Here is a 13853-nt window from a genome sequence, read left to right as displayed (position 1 = left end):
AGGCCATCCGGAGAGGGCAGGCCGGGCCCCGGGAAGGAGGTCTGGGCCACGCACAGTGGGCAGCGTTCTCTTCCCCCGTCCTTCAAGGGCCCAACGGGGAAAGAGCAGTTTTCATGTAACGTCTGCAAGGGAGGCGGGGGCGGGGGGGGGGAACCATCGGCGTTGGGGGATCCAGCATAATTGATTTTGACATCACCCCGTTCCCCACAGATGCAGCAAACAAACAGACAGACAGACAAAACACGGATGGCCTAATTTGGAATGAAATACGACGCAGGAAGCACACAGATGTCTCTGCATATTTAATGATTATTGACTTTTTAAATTGGTTTTAAAATAAAAGCTTTCTAGATGAAATACAGATTTGGAAGGATTACTAGAAAGAGTGGCTTGAGCACCCACAAATTTTACATTAATTTCTTGCCCGTATGCATTAAAGCTCCACCATTTGCCTAATTTCCCGTAAGCGTGTATCTGCTGTGCAAATTGTTTCGCCGTTGAAAATGCCATCCAGGCAATCTAGTGATGTGATGAACAGACTTTTCAGAAACAGACCTGTTTATTCACTAATTGCGTACGAAGTAAGCTGTAAGGTATCCCCGAAAAAGCACAACACAACAAAACAAAAACCCACAGCAGGGCAAGGCGCTGTCTTCTTCGGGGAGCAGGGTGTATTGATTTACATAATAAGAACATAGAGAATTGAGTTTTATTGATATGGGAACACATTTTATTGCTTTCTCTGATGTAGTGGGTTGGATTCCCCATTTCATTAAAGCCAGATTACTGGCCCTGTTTCATTATCACTGTTCTGATTCTCAGGGAAAGTAATCTTCCCCATAGCTTTTTGTTACTTAATTATTATAGTGCGTAACAATCATAAAATTTACACAGAGCAGTCTTTGTAGAAATACGCGGAAAGCACGGTCTTTATGTGAGCGGTATGGAGAAAATACCTTTGGTCTTTTTCTTTTTCTTTTTTAAATTAGACCGTCCTAGTGGGAGAACCCCCCAGAAGCTCACACACCTTTCTCGAGATTTTACACTCGGTGTGCGTTATATGATGGCTCCTATCACACAGAGTCTCAGGTCAGATGGATACCAAAGAAATTCCCCTTTCATAGATGGAAAGACTGAGAACATCAGCATCAGTAACTCGCCCGGGAAGAGGACAGGTGAGAGTTCAAAAGTCAGGAGGAGAATTCGAGATGCCCCAGCATCAACTCCTCAATCCAAGACACACACACAAAAAATGACCACAAGTTGCAACCAAAGTTTTTGCTAAGTGACGGCACATCCAGTCTTTTCAGCTTCCCCTGTCTTGTGCTAGACCCAAGCAAACCCCTTGTCTCTCTCTTGACTATTCTGTTCCACTAGGACGCTTGCCTGTTTCCAGTAGATGACCCCCCACCTGCAGGTGCCGGTTCTGAAGCAACCCCAGTCGCTCCCGGCCGCCAACAAAACCCCCAGGCCCTACTGCTAGGAGCACAGATTGATAGATACCAGCACGAGAGGGCACTTGGTCTCCAACCTTGGGCTCTTGAGCAGGAGGTCGGCCGGGAAGCTTCACGAACACTGAAGCCTGGCTTTGCTGGCATACATTCTGACTCCGCTGGGGTGGGGTCTGACCCAGGCAGAACCTCCCAGATGATTGTGAGAGGCAGCCTAGTTTAAGAACCACTGCTCCCATCCCTGGGGCGGAAACGATTTGTCCCCTAATTTCCAGAGGTGAACACAGAGGCCCAGAGATGTGGACTCATGTGTCGAAAGTCACACAGCAGGGTGTTGGAGTCCTAGGTTTTCTGAGCCCAAAGCTGATACCCTCCAGACAGTCACCTCAGACGTGGGCTGAGCCTGGGGATCATGGAAGAAGATTTTATAAGGACTGATGCCTAGACCCCATCTGGCAACCAACCCCCTTATCGTCAGAGTTCCCTGGAGGAATCTAGCATGAAACATGGATCTGGAGACAATTTTACTAACCTGAAAGTGAACCCCTGTAGGTAGGTTCCCTGCAGGGCGTGTGAGCCGGGTCGGTTCCAGGACGCCAGCCCAGGTCCCCCAGGACGCCAGCCCCGGGTTTCCCAGGTCAGAAGACACGGGGTGAGGGACAAGGATCTGGGTTCAAATTGACATAAAACTTCCCTGACAATGTTTTTTACAGACAGGATTTTGGGAACTAGTGCCATCCATTATGCACCACGGGTTTACATTCAGCTGGATCTCCCTGCTCGTCCCTCCCTCTCTCCTCCCCACCTCCTGCCCTCCCTCTCTGTCCCTCTTCTCTTCCCCACCATCTCCGCTTTCGGTTCCTATTGTAATAATATGAAAAATAATTTCTAAATTATGCTTTATTCTACCATTGCAGCCTGCAAGTATTTTTTAGTCAACAGTAGTTTACGGAAAAAGATTTCACGCATACACGCGTGCGTGTGTCCTCGGCACTTGGTCTGTGTATTAACAGGAAATGAATCTAGCTTCTTAGGATAAGCTTATTTTACTTAAAAAAAAATTTTTTTTTAATTATCTAGTTTTGAGAGAGAGAGAGAGAGAGCACGAACGGAAGAGGGGCTTAGAGAGGGAGACAGGGAATCCGAAGCAGACTCCAGGCTCCGAGCTGTCAGCTCAGAGCCTGATGCAGGGCTTGAACTCACGAACTGTGAGATCATGATCTGAGTTGAAGTCGGCTGCTTAACCTGCTGAGCCACCCAGATGCCCCAGGATAAGCTTACTTTAGGCTGAAAACATTTAGTGCACCTGGGTGGCTCTGTCGGTTGAGATTCGATTCTTGGTTTAGGCCCAGGTCACGATCTCATGGCGGGTGAGATCAAGCCCCGCATCGAGCTGCTCGCTGACAGTGTGGAGCCCGCTTCGGGTTCTTTCTCTCCCTGTCTCTCTCTCTGTCCCTCCCCCACTCGTATTCTCTCTCTTAAAAAAAAAATAAAAATAAAAAAAACAAATAGACTGAAAACGCCGAGCAGAAAGTCACACACAATTCTCTCATCTCTCAGCAAAGTTATCGGAGCGGTACAGTCTCGTCCTTCATTGTCTCTAGCAGGCAGTGATCGTGTGTATGTTAGGAACATTTCTAATTTAGATGCATCTGGTTCTAGCCCTGTTTTCTTGCCAACGAGGGTGAAATGGTAAGGTAAGCTTTTGTTGACATTTTCTGAATTCCCTGGTACAGAGGAGAGAGAAAGAGAACACAAAAATAGAGACAGAAGGGAGAAAAGCTGGTAAAAGGAGAAACTGAAGGCAATAAGGGATCACTGGTGAGGACAGAGCGGAGGAGAGCTGGGCAAAAGTAGCTGGGGAAAGATCTAGAAGAAATGGAGTCGCAAAGAGCGGACGAGCCCCAGGCAATCCTTTCAGAGTTCCGTCAAGTGCTTTCTTAGGGGATCCTCAAACACCCTGCGGGGGGCAAACCCATCTGGCGCTAAGGGGACTCTGAGGTTCAAAGCGGTCAGGGAGGAGGTGGCAGGAAGCCAGAACCTTCTTCTGATCACTATTCCCGCCTTGCCCGCAGGCCCCCTGTGTCTTCCCGCCAGGCAGGAGGGGGCGAGCGCAGAGCAGACCAGGCCCAGGCTCCCCCCCTGCACCTGCATTGCCCGGGAGGGACCTCCTGACTCAAAGCACGAGTCAGATGTACGGGTGGGTATTTTGTTTTCCTTCTCTGCCTAACGGGGGCCAGTTCCGGTCAGATGCTGGGCCTACAATTTCCTTCCAGGGAGCTGGTTGATCCCACTGCCCCGAAGCTTGTGGGTGCCCCTGCATCACGACAGCAACTACACCTGCACAGTTGTGGGGTGACGGCCAAGCTCCCCACGGTGTCAGTGCACACTGAGGCCTCGCTGAGCCGCATGACCCGTAGGACATTGGTGCTCCATACTTACCACTCGCCAACAATGCCTTTTTCTTTTCCAAGCTTGAAGGGAGAGGTGTTTAAACGTCACTGGCCCTTATCTCTCCTTTACTGCATAGAAATGCAGGGACTGGGCCTTCTAGCTGATTTGCATGGCAAACCCTCCACGCGGTTGTGTTCCTACGAGTAGAGGCTAGGGAGCAGGTTCCTGTCTTTCCACTGGAAGATGTGGCCACCTGCGTTTAGAGCTCAGAGCAGGTGGCCGGCTGGGAGATAAGGGGACAGTAATTTTAATCAACCGGAGCAGAGGCAGAAGACTCCAGCAGGGAGCCAGCACCCAGCAGAGGATGAACTGAGCAGTTGGAGGGAGCCGCTAGGAAGAAAACAGGAAGAAGTTGCCAATGGCTGGTATAAATGTATCCAAATGTAACAGGCTGGCAGGTCCCGGCAGGCCAGATACACAGGGCAGAGACACCTCTGGGAGCCGGCAGGGTGGGGGATTTTAAGCGTCTCTGTCCCTCGTTGCTGGGTCAGTTTACATGCCTGCCCTTGTCCTCTGCTGGGGACGGTGTGTCGCTGGAAAAGACCTCACAAGATTATCATGTTTTTCTCCGTTTGCCTCGCGTGCATGTTTCATGGGCCAAAAGTCACGTCGTCTGAGCCACAGAGGAGTAAAAACAGGGGCACAAGGATCCTGCTCTGAGCGCAGGGGTTGGGAATCTGTTTTCTCAGACAAACAAGTTAGCCTGAAGGAACAAAGTCTGAAAGTGAATCATAAACTCTTGTTTTGTTCGAGAACAGAAACTGTTCTCGAAAACATCTCTGTTGGATTTGGGGGCACAGACCGGCGCTGGGGGGCCAAAAGTAAACTAGAAACTTCTAAGAAGGAGCAGACCAGCTGAAAAGTCCGTTCCGTCTTTTTTTTTTTCTTTAATAATCGAAAGGCAAATATAACACACATTTTTCAACACACTGAAAACATGATAGCCTGTTTGAGCATTCAACAGCTTTTGTTAACTGTCACATAAGTGAATTTAATAAATGAAAAAAACAAAACAAAACAAAACAAAACAAAACAAAACATCCTTACCATAAAAGCTTTGTCAGAGGCCCAAAATGAATTTTGAACGTGGCTTTACAAGAATTAATGTAAGCAATCTGGTGATGACTCTTTCTTTTAAAATAAATCCTGAGGCATTTATGAATTATTGAAAATTATGTAGTTGAAATAATTCCTCCGAATTGTATTACTTTCTTTACTGGAAGATGGTTAACGCTCTTTTGAATGGGAAAGCAAGCAATATTAAATTTAAAAATCCACATACGTGACCTTGAGGCAATACATTCAGATTACTTTCTCTTCAGGACATTAACACACGTATTGGGACAGCTCTGGGCATCTGCAGAAAATGTATACGGCTCCTTAGAAGGTAGACCTACTTGTTGAGACTTCGAAAACTACTTAAAATTTATCCTTAACATTATGATCTGAGGAGGAAGCCCGACGTGTGCAGCTTCTATTTATATGCACACTGTGCCTGGGGGATGTTCGTCCATTTGTAAAAGCCGACTGACTTTGAAAATGTCCGAGATTCCAGCAAAAATAAAATATCAATCAGCTTAAGCATTAGGCAAATTATTTCACAAGCTGAACCGAGGAGATTTTCCCAAGTTTAACGATGAGTAGATTAAGAAAAGTTTCCCGTTTGGGGATAATACATTAAAAACCAGGGCACTTTGATTGTTTGGAAATACCTGAATGAAGGTCTCCGTTCCTGTCCTCCGGCAGAGGGGAGGACTGGATTTGACTCGAATGAATGAATAAAAGTATGAATTCTCCCCTCTGACCATCTGCCATTTTTATTTTTTTACCGATTTCCAAAATACTTGATCAATGTTGTTTCCCATTCTCGGGTATGGCCGTAATTCAAGGTCAAGGTCATGAAAATGCAATCTTAGTTCAGTACATGCTGAGTTTTCAGAGTTATTTTTTATCAGTTTCTCATTTGGTCTCGATCTACCAGTGTAAGCTTAGGGAAATTATTTCTTTTGCTTCACACTACTGAGAACCCAGAATGTTCTAGAGAGCAGGGGCCAGGGTCCTGGCAAACATTTGCGGAATGCCCGGGCCCTGCCCTGGCCAGGGCTGGCTTGCAGGCACACAGCCCTTTAGAACATACCGTTTAGGTGCGGCACGGATGCGATTTTGTTTACAGGGCAATGGTCCTCCCGGTTACCCTCTGCCAGGAATCCAGGCTCTTTTCCCAGAAATAATGCTCTTCCAAAGGGTAGATAAATATCCCCTCCCATTATATGGAGAGTTAATAAGATAACCTGAGAACTGCAGGCACACACCCAAGGGCAGCGCATGGCTGGAGCATGACCCTGTCACGGGAAGACTGAGGGCGTGGACGACACCAGACAGGTGACCCGAGAGCAGCGTACAGACCTCGGCGCCAACCGGGACTGGCTGTGGCACAGGCGGAGGAGGGAGGAGCAAGGAGGCACCTGTGAGTTTCCCCCGGGAGACTGGAGGAGGCCAGACTCCGGATGGGGTCTGTAAGAGTGGCAGAGGGTAGGAAGCTGTCTCACGTGCAGCCTTCAGCTGACAGGTTGAGGCGTATGACAGACAGTAGAGGAGACGTCGTTAACAAAATAGGTGATGTTTCCTTAGAACGCAGCCCCAAGGAGGAGCCGGAACGGTCAGCCAGCACCTGAGCACAGGTATGAGTGGGGAGAGGGCACAGATGAGAGGGAGCGGCTAACTGTGCCCTGAGACCGTGGGGCGTCCCTGCTGAGGGACACACTTGGAGCTGTGTCAGTGGAGAAGAAATAATTTTCTAGATGTAAATTTAAAAGTTAAGTGTATTCTTGGCACAAATCAATGAAGGGAAAACGCACGCCCGAGGCATAATGGGGATTTGAGGGCCGCTGAAGCACAGGTGTGATGTGGGGAAGGAGAGAGGGAGGGAAGGGATCCAGGAGAGGTGACAGGCACAGGGACTTCGGGGCAAGAGCATAGCGGGCAAAATGAATGGGGATCACGGTGTGTGTGTGTGTGTGTGTGCGTGTGTGTGTGTGTGCGTGTTGTGTGCACACACACGCACACACATGCTGGCATGCATGTGACCATATCCACATTTATTTCATTACCCGGTGTAGACACCGGGGAGCGTGGGGGAAGACAACGGTTTCCATTTGGGGCGTCTTCCGCGTGCGGTGATGGCCAGAATGCAGACAGACTTACAAGAGTAAGGAAATCTTTCACAAAATAACGGGCACAGGCAGGATAGTATCCCCGTGAGGAGGGCAGCCCGAGCCGAGGACTTCGTGACTGTCCCCTCAGGGAGAAGCAGAAACAAACATTCCATCTTGTTTTTCTTTTAAGTTTATTTATTCATTTTTGAGAGAGAGAGGGAGAGAGGGAGAGGGAGGGAGACAGAATCCCAGGCAGGTTTCACACCGTCAGGGCAGAACCTGAAAGGGGTTCAAACTCACGAACCGTGAGATGATGACCTGAGCCCAAACCAAGAGTCGGTCGCTTACCTGACTGAGCCTTTCAGGCGCCCCGCCCCCCACCTACCACCTTTAACAGTGTGCCCAAATCGATACTTTGCCTCTATCACGTCACTGTATAGCACTGCTGAAAAGAGTTTGGACTGTCGAAACAGCAACCCAAGGTGAATGAAGACTTGCCAGAGAACATTCCTGCGAGATTTCCGTTAAAAAGAATCAGTTTCACAACCGCCCTGTAATGTCCGTGTATCACCAGTTCTAAGCATACATTGATGTTGTGCATTGTAACATCCCTGAAATCCCTATGCACCTGCTAAGCACAGGTGGCCAATCTGCCATTGCCCTAATGACATGTGACTTAGCTGTAAATCCTACAGCATGAGGGGGTAGTGAGAACCCCTCGATATTTCAGTCAACAAAACACTTACAGGATAAGAAAGTTCATTGGATAAAGGCAAAGGAATCGATTCGCCAAGAGAATACAGCATTTCTGAAGGTTTATGCACCAAAAAGAGCTTGTAAATACCTGAGATAAGAACCGAGAGATGTGCAAGAAGAAGCAGAAAACCCAGAGATTTCAATACCTGTCTCTCAGTAATTGATACAAAAAGATAAAGAGATAGTCTGGATGGCTCAGTTGATTAAACATCCAACTTTTGATTTCAGCCCAGGTCAGAATAATCTCACAGTTCATGGGATTGAGCCCTGCATCAGGCTCTGTGTTGATGGTGTGGAGCCTGCTTGAGATTCTCTCTCTCTCTCTCTCTCTCTCTCTCTGTCCCTCCACTCCCCCCCCTCAAAAATAAAGAAAGAAACATTAAAAAAGATAGAAAACCGATAAGAACATAGAAGATTTGAACAACGCTCCCAACCAACTTGACCTGACAATTGTAGACAAAGCAGAATACACAGTGTTTTCAAATGCACACAGAATATTTACCAAGATAGGCTGTATTTTTGGTCATAAAACCAAAGAAATGAAAGCATATTTTCACATAAGGAATGAACGAAAGTATTTATAGCAGGTTATTTTGTAATATCCAAAAGGTGGAGACAACCCCAACCCCCATGAAAGGTGACCAGATAAACAAACCAGTCTATTCACACAATGGAACACCATTCGGCACTAAATAAATGAACTGGTGATATTTATTCTAAGTAGATGACTCTTAACTCTGCTGCAAGGAAGAAGTAGGATACAAAGAAGAATCTGTACAATTTCACGTAAATGGAATTCTAGCAAAATGTTGTGTAGAGACAGGAATCGGATCGGCATTTCCCTGGGGAGAAGGGTGGAGGTGGGAGGGAGGGATAAGGATGTACGACGAAGGGGCAGGAGGAGACATCTGGACGTGGCGGGTGAGTTCATTTTCTTGATAGTGGCCATGGCATCGCAGGTAAACACACACAAAAACTGAACAGTAGATATGCAGTTTGTTGAGTGTCAGTTATGCCTCAATAAGATATTGAAAACCTCAATCGGTAGAAATCAGAAATCTGAAATGAGAAGAAAGCCTTGTCTCACAGTTTTATGGGCATTATTTTTCTTCCTGTCCTGGTGGCACATGAAACAACGGTGCATCTTACAATGAAGAACACACAAGACTCAGTACGTTACAAGTATACCTTCCCCCGCCCCCAAATCCCCTGTAACAAGTGTCTCCGAGAAGACGAGGGGCTTTGCAACCTATTTGCCCGGGGAATGGATTTTTCAAGTAACAGGTAGAAGCCATGGGCAAGAGGGATAGATAACCAAGGATCTGCGCGGAGAAGTAAGGATCTAGATAACCCACATTACAGAGTAGAGCTTTCTATCAAGGCACATGGGTACTATCCCAACTTGTGCTTTTTCGTCTTCCTTGAGAACAGTGAACTCTCCAAATGCAATCTCATGCTCTCGACGTGTGTAGTATTTACCCACTTTCACAACAGTAGCAGGGTGTTATTTGGTTGTGGCGGGTTCCGGAACTTGAAGAGATTCTGTAGCTGGAAGTTTGGGTTGAGAGCCGTGGGCTCAGAGGCAGGTGAAACCTGCCAAGAGGTGAATCCATGAACTCAGGTGGGGAGAAGTTGGAAGAGGGCAGCTCAGAACTCCACAGAGGATGAATAGGAGAACCTTCTGGGTCCCTTCTGAGAGAAGAGGGTGGGGAGGAAAGGACGGACGTGAGCAGTACAAGCCGGGCAGTGGCCGCGGGGGCCACACACGAGGATCGTTCGTGGTTACCATGGGCGACTATTTCATCGTGTTCATCGTAATAACCGATAATAAAGTAACATTGCACACATTTGCTGTTTATCACAGTAACACTGTGACTTCGCGGGAACCCCTATCTGTCCTCTCTCTAAAAGGGAGTTCAGGCATCTTGCAAACAAAACAGAAGAAAACAAACAAACACCATGTGAAAAATTCAGTGCATCAGAAACAAAGCAGGCTACAGTGGCGAGGTGCATAAAATAAACCCAAACTTTGAGCTTCCTGGCAGCCCCGGGGAGCAGGAAACATAGCACGTGAGAGGTAGCAGCTCCCGGTAACTCACAGAAGGGAAGATCGCTCTCCGCGTGGCCTACGCCCGGCTGGCAAGATTCAGACACTACACTGCAGTCTTATCACCACCATTTCACGGCAAGTACATCGATAGTATTCATTTACGTATAGCTTGGGGCAACTTTTAGTAAAAATCAGACATGATATTGAGGTATAATTTCATGAACACGTTTATTTTTTCCGGCCATTAATTGGGTCCAAAGATGGAACTTAGCATATCTACATCACAGCCTCCCTTAGATTATCTTCCCCAGTATTATTTCCCCGAAAGCAGGCTGTGGATGGCAGCTGGACGGCCGGAGATAACAGTGACGGTCGTTAGCATGGAAACGGATCGCCTTAATTGCTGAGTGGGGACGGACACAGGAACCTTGGTGGCCAGATAAACAGGGACAGAGTTAATTCTTCCCTTAAAAAATCAAGAAACCCGAAGGGAAGGCTACCCCACTCGGCACAGAGCGGGGCTGTAGGGACAGCTGCATGTAAAGTTGTAGTCTTTCTCAGGAAGCAGTTTGGGGTCTGTGCCAGAGCTTGAACCTGTGCTCCTGGGAGCCGGCGGTTCTCTGTCCCTGTTGATCCCCGGGCCACCCCCATCACTGGTACCCAAGTCTTGTGAGGAGGGCAGAGTCCCAGCCCCCACTCCGGACCTGCTGAATAGGAATGTTAACAGCGGGTGACGGAAAGACTCCGGGGTCTGTGGTTTAACAAGCTGCTACCCACGGACCCTCTGAAGTTCGGGAACCCTTGCCCACAAAGGTCAGAGCCTGAAAAAAGTCTCAGAGTTGGCGTTGCCACTTAGGCAGGGCGGGAAGCAGACCCTCTGGGTTCATGCCTGATTTCCATTCCTTCTCTTCTTTCCTTTATTACATTTCTTTCTTCCCCGTGCATTTATTGAGCAACTACTATATTTGAGGCCCTGCATGAAGGCCTTAGGCTCAGAGACGGATGGAATTTCTAACAGTACACGAAGCCCTAGGAACGTACCGGAATAAACCGGTCTGTGGGTTTTTTTTTTTTTTTTTTGAAGCTTTTTAATTAAATGTTGGAGATCATTGCTTTGGTGTGGTGAATGTTCAGCCCATCCTTCTGAAAATAGATGGAAAATAGAACTGTATGTCTTCTATGACCCTTGCTGGTCCCCGATAATAAAACTCTGGGCTGTTTCTGATTCAAGTTCGAGTTTAAAGGCCTTAATGTAATACAGGCTGTATCAAAATAATTTAAAAAAATTTTTTTATGTTTGTTTATTCTTGAGAGACAGAGAGACACAAAGCGCTAGTGGGAGAGGGGCAGAGAGGGAGGGAGACACAGAATCCAAAGCAGGCTCCAGGCTCCCAGCTGTCAGCACAGAGCCTGACACGGGGCTCAAACCCACCAACTGCAAGATTATGACCTGAGCTGAAGTCGGACGCTTCACCGACTGAGCCACCCAGGCGCCCCAAAATAATTTTTTTCCAAAAAAAAAAAAACAGTACCTGGGAGAGGTGAACCGCACTCACTGAGTCATCTAGAAATTCTGCCTATTTGGTATAAAAAAAAAGGAGGGGGGAACAAAACTGAAGCTCCAGGACATGGCAGGCGTGGTGAGAGCTTAATGCAGAACTTGTGGAAGGTATAGAGAATCAGTCAACTGCAGGCATTTCTTGCACACCTGTTATGTTCCAGGCAGGGTGGGAAGCTCCGAGAATTCAAAGATGGGAAACACAGAATTTCTTCCCTAGCGCTGCTGAGGACCCAGCGGGGAAGGCAGGTGTGCTCTGGCCAAATAGATACAAACGTGGCTCTTCTGCGATCCCCGTAGGTTGTGACCGCATAGGAGTGTTTGTTTTCTATTTACAGATCAATTCTGGTTTCTTGACCTCATCTTGCTTTCTGCTCCCTGCCTGCACCTGTCGCCCCTCCAGAGTGAGAGAAGCCCTCGCCGCTTTTGGAGCGGAGGACAGGTTTAGGCAGGAGCCCCTTTGTGAGGGGTGGTCATGATCACTGTTCTGTCTTCCTGTTTTCAGCGGGGCGTGGGAATACCATAAGGCCAGCCTCACTTTCTGGCTAGATTCTGGGATTTCTCTTTGAATTTGCAAAGGAAGCATTGAGATTTCGGAAGCAGAGCCTCAAATTGTTAACCAAATGTGTAAAAGTTGGCCATGGTTATAACCAGACAGCACTCAACGTAAACAGGCGGAACCCCCGGCCTGCTTAAGATCCTGTCGCTTCGTAGGGACAAAATGCCTGGTGGTCAAGTCCAGAGAGGAAAGCTCACCTTCCTTGGGAGGTGGATTTCTTTTCCTCCAGTTACCCCACTTCCGAGACCCTTCCCCAAACTGCCACGTCTTTGCTGATGCACCTGTCTGCCTTTATGGCAAGCATGGCTTTCTCTTCATTTTTCCTGCCTTCATTCATTCGCTCATCACCCACTTAATAAATATTCTGAGGGCCTTACAGGTGCCAGGCAAATGTGGTCATCAGCTGGCTCCCGATGGCATGGCTGGACAGTTGTTCAAGTCGCCCCTTTCTTACTTCAGCCGGTGCCCAGCTCCTGGTCAGCTACCGTGGCTGTTAGTGTGGTCTCGGGCAGCCCAGAACCCTAAATAGCTCATCGGGGAGCACGGTGCGATCCCCAGAATTCCTTCTCCGCACCCATCGCTATGACCTTGACATGAGAGGTGACTAAATGGGGGAAGGCTTGCGTTGAGCCACCAGCATGGAAGGTGGGGGCTGGGTGTCAGCTCAGAGGGAGTGTGAGTCAGAAAGACTGAGGTAAAAGAAAAGACAAATTAATTAGCTTGTCAAACCCTTCTTCTCAGAGAGCATGGATGCTACAGACTCTTGCATAATCAAGTGTCACTTCCCAACAACGGGGAGATTCCACACCTCGCTTCTCTTCAGGTATCAGTTTTTGTTTCAAAGGTGTTTGTGAATTAGTGCAGATTTCACAAAGGTGGAGAAAGATGCAGAGAGGAACATTTTGCAACATTGAATAAGTCCAGTTGGATCTTAAATCTGTATACATGTAGGTCTAGATGTTACAAGATTGAACATGATACTCATTTTTTTACATGGGAACTCAGTGGTTATTGAACACAAAATTGTGAATTGTTTTAATAAAAGTAGTTAATGAGGGGCTCCTGGGTAGCTCAGTCGGTTGAGCGTCCGACTTCGGCTCGGGTCATGATCTCACGGTCCGTGGGTTCGAGCCCCGCGTCGGGCTCTGTGCTGACAGCTCAGAGCCTGGAGCCTGTTTCCGATTCTGTGTCTCCCTCTCTCTCTGACCCTCCCCCGTTCATGCTTTGTCTCTCTCTGTCTCAAAAATAAATAAAACATTAAACAAAAATTAAAAAAAAAAAAAGTAGTTAATGAGACTTCTATGACATTTTCAAAAGCACTTTTCAGCTTGTTTGAATATTTCTATGTGCTTTCTTGCCATTCATTAATGTATGGTTTGTATTTTGCAGGACTAACATAAGGAAAATTCCTGGGTACATCACCCCCAGTTGAATGTCTAAGGAGATTGTTCTGACCATGAACGACATATTCCAATTTGGGGTTTTATTTAAAATTTCCCTGCATTGAAAAACCTGAAAGACTCAAGAGATACTTTGTGGGTCCAGCTACTGATTAAAGAGAAAATTGCTATGTTAATAATAGTCATTTATATGACAAAATTATAATATTTCAATATTTTCTGCAATAATGATTCATCCCATACAGCCGCATTGGAATGTTCAGATATGACATGTAGAGCTCATGCTTTATTTTCCAACCTGTGAATTGCCTTAAGAATTTTATTTATCAGGGATGCCTGGGTGGCTCAGTCGGTTAAGCACCCAAATTTGACTCAAGTCATGATCTCATAGTTCGTGGGTTCCAGCCCCACATAAGGCTCTCTGCTGTCAGCACAGAGTCTGCTTCGGATCCTCTGTCCCCCTCTCTCTG

The 13853-nt window shown here is 47.3% G+C and overlaps 2 long non-coding RNA genes across 2 annotated transcripts; one reads left to right on the top strand and one right to left on the bottom strand.

Annotated features, from left to right (window-relative positions):
• Positions 1 to 287: 287 nt before the first annotated feature.
• On the bottom strand, positions 288 to 2212 carry LOC122468426. Its single transcript, XR_006293246.1, has 2 exons — positions 1984 to 2212; positions 288 to 1854 (listed from the first exon to the last, which is right to left on the bottom strand). It is a non-coding gene; the product is annotated as an uncharacterized LOC122468426 (long non-coding RNA).
• A 3871-nt stretch (positions 2213 to 6083) lies between these two features.
• LOC122484869 lies at positions 6084 to 13633 on the top strand. The gene is made up of 2 exons (XR_006297730.1): positions 6084 to 6372; positions 13373 to 13633. It is a non-coding gene; the product is annotated as an uncharacterized LOC122484869 (long non-coding RNA).
• Positions 13634 to 13853: the final 220 nt, after the last annotated feature.

This window comes from Prionailurus bengalensis, chromosome A1 (genome assembly GCF_016509475.1).
Source record: "Prionailurus bengalensis isolate Pbe53 chromosome A1, Fcat_Pben_1.1_paternal_pri, whole genome shotgun sequence".
Classification (NCBI taxonomy): domain Eukaryota; kingdom Metazoa; phylum Chordata; class Mammalia; order Carnivora; family Felidae; genus Prionailurus; species Prionailurus bengalensis.
This window is presented reverse-complemented; position numbering and strand designations above follow the sequence as displayed.